Below are 15,401 nucleotides of genomic sequence, written 5' to 3' on the forward strand. Positions count from 1 at the left end.
TAACTTGAATATTTTCTAATTACACCTTTTCTATGTGTGAGTCTCTCCAGGTTGAGATAGGTTTCACAACATAACTTCTTTTTTGGTAAACTAAGCCTAATTTGGGGGTTTTGCAAATCCCGTCTTTTTTCCCATCCACACATGTTACCATATTCTGTTTTGGGACAAAAACTAAGCTTGGTTAAAAGACAGTTTCCAATGCAGAGATTTAAAAAACAAAATTGATTTGTTAATTTGGACAAAAGATCACAAAAAATGCTTTCATATAATGGTAATTCATGCTTTCAGAGTATCAGTATCATGCTGGGAAAACATGATGGCAAAAGAAACATCAGAGTAAAATGTTTGCACATTCTCGTTTGTCAAAGCATGATAAGGGCAATGATTTTAGGATATCTCAAGGTTGAGAAAAGCTCAAGAACTACTAAAATTAAACAGGTTTTTTGTCCAAATATTTAAACTCATTCTAAAGAGCTAAAGTCCCACAAAAACTTATTTTTTTCCCAACTATATCAAGAATAAAGTAAAACACCTCTGTCCCTCCACCCTCCATTGCAGCACAAAGATAAAAGCAGTTGGATAATGACATAAAATTTTGTATAGAAGTTTCTTAAACTAAGAAAGCAAAAGTACAATCTTCCAAATCTTTAGCCTACTACTGCTTTAGCATGATATGGGTGCTAATCTTTAAATTTTTTATATCTTTAGGACTCATTTTATTGCCACCAACTATCAGACAACAAGTATTTCAGCATTTTTGGTAAAAATCCTTAAAACAGTTGGAATACAGATTTTCGAAATAGTACAAACACGATCTTCTAAGAGAAGACTTAAAAATTTAAAACCTTCAATTAGAAGCTTCTAGAAAGCAGATTTTTTTACTTCAAATGTCAACTGTATTTATTATTACCACACAGGTAATAATGAATACAACTTTAAGTTGTTTTGATGAGTGTTTGCAGGCAAAAACAATAAAATAAAAACAACTCTATCAATAAATAACCTTTATAAATTAATATGCAGTATTTGGAGTTCTTAACCTCTTACACCCTAAGGGGGTATAAATAAATTTCTGCCTGACAAAAACACACAAAAGTAAATAACTTATAGCCTCAAAGCTATTAGATTTAAGAAGAAACTTTTGGTACGTCTGTAAAGGTAAGATGTCATAGAATGGTTTTCTGGTGTCAGAACCATTGTAGCTTTGACCCTTCCTGAAATATTAGGGACAAAATACAAAATATTTTGCATTTTTTGAACCTCGCCAAAATTTTCTTTGAAATAAACATTGCAAAACACTACCAAAATATTATTTATAGCACAAAAAAAGTAGACTTTTAAATCTAAATGTTGTGTAAAAATATACAAAATGTGGACTCAATCAGATGAATCATATTTATTTTAGAATGGTATTAGTGAGAAATTTCTTAGGCGGAGGGGCCAGTTTGGCACATTTATCCATAAATGTCACAAAACTGTGCCAAATATGTTTTTTACCTCAATACTGGGGGTTTGGTAAAGTTACGAGGTCATGTAGCAGCTGGACCCGCCAGCGGGTCCGTAGGGTTCAAGGGGTTAAGAGTTCTGCAAACAATTAAAGAGGGGAAAAAAACTTCTTTGCAGCTGATGAGTCAGGACTGGTCCTTTAAGCAACACATAAATCATCTCATCCATCAGCTTTTCCTAGCTATACATCGCTATTCCTTCTTGACAGAATAATAGAGGTCTAAGGTGTAAACATCAACACTTGCACCTGCATGAAGTGGATTCACAGGAAGATGTCAGTCCTTATTAGAGTTGCCGCCTTACTGGTTGTGAAACTGTAGCTTCATCCAGCACCTTGAATCCATACAAAAACCACTCACACGCTAAGAAAGGCAGCAAATGAGATATGTTTGCATCTTTCCTTAAAAAACCTGTCTGTCAGACACTCTTTTGATGTATTCCCATGGCTCTCCATATATATATGTATTTATTTATATATCTGAATTACAAATAAGTGTTCAAGCATCCGTGAAGCGAAGGGGGGTGTCGATTTCTCTAACGAGGTGCACATCAGTCCCAAAGCGAGCTAAAAATGCTTGTGACAAGAGGGTCCAGAAATGTCAGTGTGCAGAGCTGATATGTGTGACTGCGCTTCTGGTAAGAAACACCCAGGCCAAATTGACACTAATGGATAGGCACAGGCTTCCATCAGTCCCTCGAGATTTGGCCTCATCTCAGCTGAGCAGCAGACCAGCTTTTCTCACAGTGACTGCTGCATAATATATCGCTCCCCAGAGCACACTCAATCATTCGATCAATCAGCACGACTGACACATGAAGGTGAATTATTGAATTGCCCCTGTGCAATTTCTTATAACAAGAAAACCATCATGGTGCATTGATACGGGTTGATTGTGGTTTTCTTTCAGACAGATTAAGGAAAATATGAAATCTACCATGCCATATTTCTTTTACTTGTAGGCAGAAGATAAAAACATGTATTCAGCTAACCCACACCATGAATGAAGGCTTGTTTTAAAAATAGCTTCAGCTTTTAATGTCTGAAAGTGTGGAGCAGCGATGAGAAGTCAGTATCTTTCTTGCAGTGAGCAGCAGTGACATTAATCTCAGTTTGGGGAATCAGAGAAGTCCTCATGAGGGAGTCAAGCTAACAACTCATTAGAGGACGACCATCTAAGAGCCAATTTACACCATATTACAAAAATTAACACATAAACTTTTAATAGTTTTTCAAATCAAATATGTGTTATTTTGTACTAAACACAGCCCATTTTACACATTGCTGTAACACAAAAGATGCTTGTATATTTTCTAGATGGTGGACAAACACAGCCTGATGGCTGATCCCAAACTGACAATGTTAAACTTTGCAAAAATTTACTCTTGACATTGTATTTGAATTTGCAGCTTAACAGTCATGATGTCATAACATGATGTCATAACAGTCATAACCAGGCATGATGTGAAATTTTACAAATTAGGCTTTTCTAGCTGATTTCTGATCTATGTATTTTATAAAGCTTTGATCTGCCAATGTATTTTAACCAATTTGGATGCTTTTAATAAATATTGCTCAAAATATTGTTACATTTTTTATAGTTCTATTTTTTATTTTTTTATTTTTCCCAGAGAAAATCAATATCGATGGAATACTGCCACATTCATACATTCATAAATATCTTACCAAAGAAACTGAATCAATGGGACCCGAAAAATAAAATACCTAAAAAAAATCCTGATAAAAGATTTTAACTGTAACTTGCTAAGAAAATGTAGCACACAAATAAAAACATAGAATATGCAAAAACAAAAAAGTCTAAACAAATTAGGCAGAGCAAAATTAAGCGTCTACAATTCAGATGTAACTGTTAAGAGGGGTAGATCTATATGCACAAAGTTATCTTTAGGTTAAATTTGGTCTACAAAGTTTGACATATTCTTGCCACCAAAAAGTATCAGTTCTACCATTTATATGAAGAGCAAAGACAAACTTGCATAATATTTTTTGGAAAGTCAGCTTAAAAAGAGGTTTTGCATATCTAAAGCAGCTTCAAAATCCCGCACTTAAATGGGGTGTTAAACTAGGGGATCAGATACCAGTCCCAAATTAGCCAAGTCTTTTCTATCATTCTACAGTATAAAATAAGTAGGGGTGTCAAAATACAACTTTTTCCTTTCCGATAAAATACCGATATCGCAGTTTGAGAATTTTCCGATAACTATATTGACCCGATTTAATATAGGCACAAATCATACCGGCTTTTATTACTTATTTTATGCTGTAGAATAAAAAAAGATGCTTGCAGGATAGAAACAGACTGGCAGATGGAAAATAAAATAAATTTAGTAACAGAAAGTATTTAATCAGAGGGGCTCGATAAAAAAGCACGCTTTTAAGAAACAATAAAACCGTGTATCATTTACCCTTTAAAGGTATAGAGGACAATCTTTTATTTCCAGGTGGATCATCTAAATAAATGGTCCTACTAATTGTCAATCATTCTGGAGATATGTTTATGTGAGGCCATCCTACATGCTCGTCCCATCAGCTATATTTTTCTGCGCATGCACACTTTCAGGCGTATATCTGTGGTGAGCTACAGTTTCAGACAGTCATTGAAGCTCACCTTTCTAACCGCGGTTGTTTGAAAATGGCCGAGGGTCGCAAGAGAAAAAGTATCTACAAAGTGTATGAAAAGACAAAAAAGGCCTCAGAAGAGGCAGATATATCCCAGAATGCTTTGCGCAGAGAGCTCTCCTCGCAAAGCATTAAGGGATTTGCTGTCGCTACCCAACAGTCTCGACCAATAACTAAGAGGGCACAGGCGCTGCGCAGAGCAGGAGGAGTTATGTGACCAACGAGTAGCAAAAAGTCCAAACAGTCAGTTTGGACTTCGCAATAAAGTCTACTATATAGTCCCCGCTCTATATAGTGATTGAGGGATTTAGGGGTTAGGGTGGACGTTCGCACACAGTAAGCTTGTATGAGCTATGAGAATAGAAACTTTTAAAGGACAAATTGGCTCCTGCATGCCCTCACATGCATTTATTAGGATTTCCCTCTCAGGAGCGGGTACAGGGTTGTGCATGTGTATTTTCTTTTAAGTGGAGAAGATTCGCAAAAATCCTCCACAATACCTTTAAGTCACAATCGTGTTAAAATGATGCTGTTCTATTATTTGAAGAGTGAATATAAAACATTGAAGAATAATAAAAAGGGTTAAATTGGAGAGAGTACTTTTGAAAAGCACTGTAAATGCCAACTATAGTTAAAAGCAGTAGCTTTGACTTTAACAGAAGTGAGCTTGCTTAATCAGTTCCATCTGAGAATGACTGACATGAATCAGTCTGCTACATAAATGAGTGTCCTTGTAGAGACAATCGCCAACTGAAAGGCTCCTAAGTTCAGTCCAGTTCCTCTCAGAGATGATGTAATCATCACCACAAAGTGACACAGAAGAACGCTTTCTGTCAGTGAGTCACTTTGTTCCACACTGCAGCATTCACCAAGCCACAGACAGCTGCTAACAGAAGGGAGCCTCGAACGCTTCTCAGAGCATAGTCTGCGTTCTTCTTCAACCCACAGGATGGAATTGGTGGCATTTTCCCTCCAAACACCCAAGCTTTTCCCACAGCCCCCAGAGCGGTGAGGCAGAGCCGTTGCTGGTTCTAGGTCAAGAGTGTGACTTAGACTGGCGCTCTCTCAATAACTCTGGCCAACGTGTGTCATCGTAATCCTTTAGTTATGCAAATCTTCCCCTGTCTTGGTGCCGTTTGAGCCTATGCAGAGGGTAAAAGATGGCAGCACAATTTAGGTCAGTATCTTGTTCCGATACTCTACATTTATCAAGTAGGCCTAAGACTTTCCTCATTAGCACATCTCTGGCAACTGCAGAGAAATGCCCGGTCAAGATGCACTGAGATGTCTCCCGTTTTATCCTCCTGTTTTTGCACTGATGCTAACAGGACATAAGGCAGGGATATAGGGATATTGTTATCTTCTTAAACAGATTAACTGTAGTCTGTACAGAGTGAATAAACATCACTGGAAAGTGTGTCAACCTTTTGAGAGAGCAGTGACGCTTCAGACAATAGAGCAGAGGTCATTAGCATTGTATTAATTTGGCCGACAGAGCAGGGAGCGAAAGTGTGCAGTCGAAGCATGTGTGTGGGTATGAGTGAGAGCGTTCTGGTATGGTGAGGGGAAGGGGGAAGAGAGGTGTTGTTGGGTTGCTGGATGATTGTGAGCTCCCCCTTTACCAAATCGTTGATTGGTCAGACTAGACAGAAGGAAGAAGAGGGGGGAGAAAGCAGAGGATTTGGTGAGAATTAGATTTTTCTCAGTGCAGCAATTGTTTGACTTGTTAAATGGTGGCTGGGAGATGTAACTGGTGAAGTCTCAATGGGAGGCTGATGATGTGGTAAATACAAACTGGTCAGTGGAAACCAAAATAGAGTTATGATATGAGCAGGAGGGGAATTAAACGTGAGAAGCAAATCAGCTTAGGATATGAGGGATTTTCTCTGTTAATGCAGCAATTTCATCCGCAAAGGTCAAAAAAAGGAACTGTGAGCTACAGAACATCAAAAAACGAGTTCTTAAAGGAATACATGTTAGTCATTAAAATTATCTAATTTTCATTAGACTGCAAAAATAAATCAACTCTCAATAATGGTTCAACTTTATCATAGGCTGCTTAATTTTGATGGTTATTATACACAATCAAGATGTGTGGGTAGTTTTTTTAACATTGGCAAACCATATTAGTTTATCTGTATCAATGTTTAACTGCAAAATTTAAAACAAACATTTCTGGAAGCCATTTTTTATAATATTGTTATTTTTAAAAGTGATGTACAAAATACAGACTTAATATTTACTCATGTTGGTATAGTTGCAATGTATTTAACGTATTTAATGCCAATCAAGTTATTTTCAAAGGACTGCAAAGTTTATTTCTGTTACTCAGACACATTGTTACTTTTCTATTATATACAAATATAATCAATAATAAAAATGAATAAATTTAACTTTATTGATCTCACAATGGAGAAATAAACTCTCTGCACCTGATTGTAAATGTATTGCAAGTTTATTGATGAGTTTATGTCTTTGACCGATTAAAAGTATCCATATCAGGATGTTGAGCTATTTGCATTGACTTTCTGACTTTGTAGCATTTCCTGGCACTAATAAACTGGTAGTGACAGCTGAAAGGAACCACACTGTTTACAGTGTGAATGGCCATCAGATGCCACTGATTAGAGGTTTCAGTAGGCAGAGAGCAAACACAAAAAAAAATGTAAACAAAACACTGTTTAATTCTGTTTAGAGAAAAAAAATCTGGATACTGGAAGCAGTTGCTTAATTAGTAAAAATGTCTACGAAAGAAAAACAGATGAGATGAAAAACAGGGAGATTTTCTTTTTTTGCTGTTTATCGTCTAACAAAAGCAAGACAGAAAGGTATATTAGCTATGGTAAATGACCTGTATACATGTTGAGCTTTTTCAAGTCAGGAGACTTGACCAAAGCGCTTTACTCTACATTCAGTCATTCACCCATTCACTCACACACTGATTGTGGTGAGCTACATTGAAGCCACAGCTTCCCTGGGGCTCACTGACACAAGTGAGTCTGCCGTAAACTGGCGCCACCATCTGACCGCCATCAGTAGAAAAACTCCTTCATTTGACGTCACTGTTAAGCTGGTAATTATGACTTAACTAAAATGTTGGTTCAGCAGCTGTTATTATCAGTCCTGTTCAATCTCACAACCAAAATGGTAAGGCCAACATATCTGTATGAGTCACATTATGAATGAATGTAACATCTGCATAAATTTCATTAGTTAAGGGGTTGAGAAATGTTGTGTTTTGTCTGCAGTGATTTAGGCTTGAGCCACATTGAGAAGTTAAACAATAGTAATGCATAAAATCAAACTTCTAGCAAGCTAATTTTCTCAAACCCAAAGGTTGAACTTGTCATGAAGCTCCTTAAGATTGTTTCTCTTTTTGCAGAAGGACCTGGTCCAAGAGGCACAGCCATATGATTTAAAAGGCTAAATTAACTAAAAATGTAGCATTAACATCAATATAAATTTACATAATAAAAGTCATACAACAGGTACAAATGCTTTTATGGAATAACTGTGACACTATTCTTTTACAGAAGGCTATAAGAGCCTTTAACTGTCTCAGGGTGACATATTAGGATACAGCTCCATCACCTTTCAGACAAAAACAATCACAGAATAATATTTGCGTATTCAATTATAGCTTAACTGAAATCTCAGTATCTATTTTAACATCCAAATGTTCTCAAACACGTTCTTAAAACATTGCAAAAATATTATCTGAAGAGGTTTTTCTGAGAAACAAAATCAATTCACCTTTATCCAGATCAAAAAACCTGCTAGGCTTGCCAGCAGCCAGCTACAGAAACAGGATGTGATGAAGAGAGATCACATGTCTGATCTATACAAAGATGCACTTTAGATGTTTGCATACCATTCTAAAAAAAAATATGTCTGCATCTAAAGCGCATTTATATTATATGAACAGATTATTTTGAAAGTTATTGATAATAAACCGCTGGAAAGAAATTGGCCTAACATTGAGCCTTGAGGACCTCCAGTTGAATCAGAAAACTTACTATTTTAATCTGCAGTAAAAAAAAAACAAATGTTTATTTAATCGTCTCCGACTTCAGAACAAATTCTGATTGTTGTTTCTTTTTAAATGATAGGAACATTTATCTGAAATTGATCTATTACAACGTTTCTTAGTTAATTAGTTCAATTAATTATAATTCCGACTCATTAGGATAAGTTTAAATATATTCTACCCATATAAAATGTATAGCCCTACTGTTATTTCAATTTCTGGTTAAATGTTTACAGTTTGTTTAAATCAGTGTGTAGTTATCAAGCGTTGCCCTCTGACACAAACAGAACAGTGTGATGAAGAGAGATGACCAGCATAAACAACAACACGCCACTTTGACAGTTCAGATGACTTCAAGAATTTTTCTCCAGTAGAACAGACAGATGAATACAAGAGAAGCAAAAAGATTTGGCTTTAAAATGACCCCTGAACACCTGCCAGGAAGCTGGAGGGGTTTGTGTTTGCAGACAGCATCCAGTCCAGAGTGCTCCGACTCTTCCTTCATTCACAAAGTCTCGGCAGTGAGCTGTAAACTGCACCACATGTGTGTGTGAGTGCGTTGGAAATGGTTGAATATATCTCTGCTTACCTGGTTATTCCTTTTCGATGCCACACACGGAGCGCGGCTGCGTCTCTCCTTTCTCGCGGCCAAAGCGCGCTTTTGCTGCTCTGCTGTTTATTTACCCGCAGTCCCGTTCAGTGACGAGCCTCCTGCACTTGCCTCCTCCTTTGCCTCACTGGTCCTCTCTCCTCGCTTCCTCTCTCTCCACTTCACACGCGCACACGCTGTGACACGCGGGCGGGGGCGCGCAGCAGCTGTGCGCACGCGCTGCGCTGTAGCGCCGCTTCTGACGCGCGGTGGCCTCCAGGCACTGAGCCGCTCTAACAAATGATCTAACAAATATACAAGCTATTAGTGCTTCAGCCTCTGCGGGCTCTGGACATAACAGCTGGACAACAGCTGGACTGGGGTTCATTTTTTTTTTTTCTCTGTATAAAAAAAAAGGACAAAAGTTATCCTTTTAAAAGCAATAATGTCCTTTGCCTGTTATTTAACATCAGGGAGCAACATTTATGTAGAGAAGCTGGCTCCAGTTTTGGCATTCTGGCTGACATAATCTCAGTGGGGAAATTGTTACAAAACCTCCTCTGACATTTATGCAATTAGTACAAGCCAAGAGTAAAGGTAATATTGACATGTGAGTGACCTTTTGTCATATTTATATTTTTTATTTTGAGAGTAAAGTTAGGATGAACATCTTGAAGATTTTAACTAGGAAAACCTGAAAACGTACAGGGATTAAACCAGGAGAAGAAGTGTGACGGATGAAGAGCCTATAAAAAAAGGTGGGGAAAAAAAAAAAAAAAAAAAAAAAAAATATATATATATATATATATATATATATATATATATATATATATATATATATATATATATATATATGTATAGTTTAACAACGGAAAACCCAAGCTCTGTTATGCAAGTAGTGGCGTATTTCCAAAAATTTGTTTCCAAATAGGTGACATACAATTTCTGCTGCTTTGTTCAGGGAAGTAATTAGTTTTTTCTTATCTTTTTACATTTTATATATTAATTGTTTTGAGCAGCTCAGTGGAACAGTGGGTAGCACTGCTGTCTTGCAGCTACAAGGTTCCGGGTTAGATTCCCGGCCCGGGGTCTTTATGCATGGAATTTCCATGTTCTCCCTGTGCATGCGTGGGTTCTCTCCAGGTACTCCGGCTTCCTCCCAAAGTCTAAAAACATGATTGTTAGGTTAATTGGCTTCTCTAAAGTCTCCTTAGATGTGTGCGTAAATGGTTGTTTGTCTCTGTGTTGCATTGTGATGGACTGACGACCCATCCAGGGTGGACCCCGCCTCTCACCCATAGACAGCTGGAGATAGGCACCAGCACCCCTCGCGACCCTGCTTGGGTGACTAAGCGTACAGTAATAGAAGATGGATGGATGTTTATTGTTTTATAATCGAATGATTTCTTTGGATATCGTTTTATCCGTTTTTCCCTTGTGGTGTTAATCACCAGATCCCTGCTCCCATTGCTGCTTCTTTGTGTTTGACTGATTCACATTTCAGAATTTCAAATATAAATCCATTAAAAATTCTTAATTTCGTAGTTAGACAGTGGTCCCTATTTGCATTTTCAATGTGATTTCTGCTTTCACTATAACCTTCCTACCACTACCTGACAGTATTTACTGTAGGTCCTCAGAATATCACAGACTGAGCATACAATAGATTTCTTTGCTAGGCGCAGTCTCTTCAGTGCCTTCATCTTACTTACAAAACTAGCATCATAAAGATACATTTCAGATTTTCATATCATTTTTTAAAAGTTTTTCTCAAAATATAGGACAGGGTGTCCTAAATAGAGAAAAATTATAATTGATCTTTTAGTGGTCTTTTTATATTTTTTTAATATGTGTTTTTGTTTTCCAAACTTTATAGTTAAAGAGAAAAGTGCATTAATACGTATCATTACAACATTCGATAGATTACATAAACTACTTCCTGAATTTTTTTTATTTGCAAACAGTTACAGTGTATATCTAATATAACCCCAACTTGAACAATAAAAATATATTTTATAAAAATCATGAGAATGTGAAAACAACTTTGAAACCGCCAGTAGTGTGTAAAATCAAGCAAGTAAATGCATTTCTACTTGGAATGGACACGAGTTGGAGAATACTGAGGAAAAGATCAACAGACAGAGTCAATCATTTAGAATGTGTTCCAATGTAGTTATTTGTCACATTATAGTTCCTGTTGGCAATAAAAACATTTATCTCTGTATCAAACATATTTTTTCAGGACAAGATTTCTGTGTTTAAAATCTGATGATGTAATGTTTCAGGTGTAATGCTTCGAAAATAAACCTTGTATCCAAATTCAGAATCTCAAATTAGAACTTTGTGAAAAGGTCAAATACTGATGACACACTCTAATCAGCTAATTAACTCAAAACACCTGCAAAGGCCTTTAAATGGTTTCTCACAGCATCATTTTATAGGCTACACAATCAGGGGGAAGACTTCTGACTTGCCAGTTGTCCAAAGAACGAGCACTGACACCTTTCACAAGGAGGGCGAGACACTAAAGGTCATTACCAAGGAGGCTGAATGTTCACAGAGCTCTGTGTCCAATTTAATAGAGAGGCACAGGGAAGGAAAATACGTGGAAGAAAAAAGTGCACAAGCAATGGGGATAACAGCGCCCTGTCTCAAACAAGGCTCATTCAAAAATGTGGGCAAGGATCCTAAAGAGTGGATTGCAGCTGAAGTCAAAGCCTCAAGGACCACAATGCACAGATGTATGCAAAGACATGGGCTTCAGCTGTCACAGCCTTGTGTCAGGCGTCTGGCCACTCTTAAAAACACACCGTGTCAGAGCTAGCCGCCTGGGCTGAAGACTAAAAGGAGTAGCCTGCTGCTGGGTCGTCCAGTTACGTTCTCTAATGAAAGTAAATATTGAATTTCCTTTGGAATTCAAGGTCCCAGAGTCTGGAGGAAGAGAGAAAAGGCACAGAATTCATATTACTTGATTTCACTTTCCAACAGGACCTTGCACGCAAACAGTGCTAAAGCTACCAGTATCTGGTTTAAAAGGAACACAGTATCCCTGCATTTAATTGGCCTGCAAGCTTGCCTGACCTTATCTCCATTGGGAATCTTCTGAGTATTGTGAAGAGGAAGATGTGACATGCTAGACCTAAAAAGGCTATTATAATCATCTAAATCAGTAAACATAAACACTTGAATTATATTATTCTCTGTGTTAGGATATTTATGATATTCTAATTATATAACCGGCACCTGCATATCCTCAAATGTAGTGTAATGTTTGTTGCAAGTGCAAATAACTTCATAAGAAATAAAGGATTAAAACACAAACCCTGCCTGTAATTTTCCATAATATTCCAATTTAATATGACCATATGTATATTTCTTTTTGTTTAGTTACTCCTTACTCTAGATAATCCAGAGAGCTTGGAGGCGTCTCATAGGCACAGTATTCTTTTTTCTGTAGCACCAGTTTCCACATTTTTTTCATTTCTGGTGCAGAAAATAACAGTAGATAACAGCAATGATTCAGTCTTTAGGTAAAGTATGCAAGCTCTTTGGGAAAGTCAAATAAACACTCATGATATCAAAGCACACAAAGTGTTGACTTTTTATTTCCTTTAAGTTTCATTTTTGTTTGTTTAGGTTTGAATTTGAAGAGGATCTAAGGATCTCCTAGGTGAGGTCTCAAAGCCAACTTTAGGAATCGCTGTTCTATTAAGTTTAGGTCTAGAAACTGAGATGGTCATCGAGTACCGTTGTACTCAGAAAAAAATTCTGTGTTTTTCTTTCAAGGATTTTTGTTGTTAGTTTTCGGTCATCATCAACAAGCTATTTTCCACTTTTTTCTTGAAAAGATGATGCAATTTAACAATGTTTGCAAGAACTCTGGAAGAAAAAATGGTTAAAGCATAAATTAAGTTCTTGAATGTTCAGAAGTGGGTGAGGTTATCTTTGTATTTCACTTTTTGTTGCAGCAAACCCATATGGAATAGTTGTTGCAGAAAAGGTTTAATTTGTCTCATCTGATGTCACAAAACATTATATCTATATATATATATAGATATATATATATTTTTTTCCTCATCTCTCAAACCTTAATTTGCTAGTAATGTTAAATCAGCTTTAAATAACAACAGTAATAATCATATAGACTCTGGAATCAGTCAGGTATTGTTAGATAGGGTCATGTGACCTAAAATGAAAATTTGCTCCTAGTTAAATCATCACCCAGAAAAAGCCATGCTGTCTTCTTTTACAGAACGTACATTAAACTCCTCCATTATTTCAGACTCAGCACAGGGAACCATTAGCAGCCATGGCTTCAAACGGAGTCACAGAGCAAGTGACTCAGTTATTACTGTAAGGATAAGCCTGGTTTGGCATGGAAACAGGGTTTGCGGTTTGAGATGCCTTCCAGTAGCTGGTTGACTGAGATAAACAAATTAAGCCAAGATATGAAGCAAGAGGAGAAAGGGTTTGTGTTCTGGATGATTATTTATCTTGCAGCAAGCAAAGGGGGAGATAACAAGATGTCTTAAAGGCAATAAATTAGCTTCAAAAGGATCAACCTTTTTCCTCTCCCTCCCATTCTCTGACCCACAGTGCATGAGAGGACTCCACATGTGGACTGTTGCTCTGTTTTTATTGGAACTGTTTAATAATGACAGAAAACTGGATGAGAACAATTAGACCATAGTCAAATTGTAAAGCAAACCTTGGGGCTGTCTCTCATGTTTACCCTTTCATCACCATACTGAGAAATGTCGTAAATGTCCTTGACTCGGTTCTCAGTTTGCCCCCCAGATATCGGGACGTGTCTTGAATATCATTAAATCATAAAGCAGCCTCATAATGTTTCCTGAGTAAATTACCTCTAAAATACTCTGAGGGATTTCTTTGGTTCAAGGACTGCATTATGGAGATTAGGCACAAGGATTCTTCAAAATTGCATGCTGAATGGCAGGGTGGTGTCTGGAAATGCAAAAATCCATTTAGAGAAGATCCCATCTCCACCTTGGTGCATCGTCAATACTGGAGCTCATTATTGCAACGGATGCTTAAAGTCATCGGCTGAAGAAAATTAGACTCGATAAAGACATCTAAGCATCTATTGACACATTTTCTCCTTTCTGAGCTTTTCCTTCTGCGAGAACTCTATAAAGATACAAAGCTATAGATTGAATTAACTCTGATTAGAGGTGATTATTAAGATGTTTCATGGTGGTGTAGACAAATACCTTTTCCCAGCTGTTTCCTTCTCCCTACTGACAAGTGACAAACTGCAAACACCTGTGATTGCCTTCCTTTGACAATGCGTGCATCACTCCTCCATTATGACCAGATTTGTAGAGTGAATTACATGAAGCCTCTTGGCTGCTCTGATTGATGCTCTCCTTGCTCAAAACTGTCTTTGTGAGTTTGTACTTCTGATATAGTCTTTCTATTTTCAGATGATGGGCTGAGCTGTGCTAAGAGACGTGTTTGAAGCTTTGGATATTGTTTCCTCTCCTTTTGTTTTTCAGCTTTTGATTTTTCTGCTGTTTTTCTTGGTCTTCATGATGCCTTACATCATACATCTGAGAACAGGTGAAATTGCATTTAGATGAAATTACACAGCTATAGAATCTATTTCTTACAGGATTTCTAAAAATCAATTATTTTAACTTGTTTTTTTTATTTAGGATAAAGGGCATAAATCGATGCCCCTGGCCATTATTTTGATCTGTAAAAAAATATTAAGAAACATATAACCTGCCCTTCTGCTTCATGCGGATCTATCAAGAGGAAAACATAAAATCAGGTTGATTAAGGACAAAGATGAAAGAAAAAATTCTTTACCTACGATGAACAGGTTTCCAAAGCACTGTAGGTTATGTTTTACTCTGGGAATAAAACCTTTAATATATGATCTCATTATCATTCTGGTTCTCTCCAAAACAAACTAAGTTGTAACAAGTTGAGTTTCTTTTCTGCAGTTAAACCTCAGCTGTGATTTAGGAGCCTCCACCCTGAGGATAGGCAGTTACATGAAAACAAAGGTGAGACAACGACTCCTTGACACGCAGATTCCTGGGCTTAAACTAAAAAGACATGTTGGTATTCGCAGAGTGGATGTTTTGCCAAAGGTGTAAAAGAAATTAAATTTGTGATGTGATTACTGCTGGGGGACAGATCAGCAGTCAAATCTGTTTACATCAGAGTGAAGATGCATTTCCGTTCACTGGGTGGGGTTTGGAATTACATTAGGAGTTCTTTATATCGAGTGGAGGCAGCCTTTAACGCCAAGATAACCGTGTTAACTACAGGGGGGCAATGACCTGACCAGAATCTATTGAATACAACTGGTGATTCTCTGCGATGGGTAGATTAATACATATTAATGGTAATAATGAAGGTAGGGACACATTTTGGTAGGAGTTCCTTTATTTGTTGTTCTAGAAAGTTATTTCATGCTGAACTTGTTTAAAGTCTAAGTAAAGCTGCAGGGATAAGTAAGATTTTAGTTACCGTAATTAAAAAAACTAAGGAATATTATTTACCAGTAATTGTCCTAAAAGAAAAGAGGATATTTGCTTTTGCTGGTGACAATTTACAGTCATCCAGGTCAGAGTCATTCCAATAAAGTTTAAAAACAATCCATTGGACTT

General features: G+C 37.1%; 1 protein-coding gene across 25 annotated transcripts in view; it reads right to left on the bottom strand.

The window, feature by feature from the left end:
• LOC119799117 (neuronal cell adhesion molecule-like) overlaps positions 1 to 8,929 on the bottom strand; it is a 135,423-nt gene extending 126,494 nt beyond the window's left edge. For 24 of the 25 annotated variants that reach the window (XM_038308875.1, XM_038308873.1, XM_038308888.1 and 21 more), the window contains exon 1: positions 8,761 to 8,928. The gene's annotated coding sequence lies outside the window, so the exon portion shown is untranslated. Of the gene's footprint in view, positions 1 to 8,760 lie in introns of all 25 variants that reach the window. The other variant, XM_038308879.1, reaches the window with a different exon arrangement.
• Positions 8,930 to 15,401: the final 6,472 nt, after the last annotated feature.

This window comes from Cyprinodon tularosa, unplaced genomic scaffold (genome assembly GCF_016077235.1).
Source record: "Cyprinodon tularosa strain WSP-4 unplaced genomic scaffold, ASM1607723v1 ctg65, whole genome shotgun sequence".
In the NCBI taxonomy this organism is placed as follows: Eukaryota; Metazoa; Chordata; class Actinopteri; order Cyprinodontiformes; family Cyprinodontidae; genus Cyprinodon; species Cyprinodon tularosa.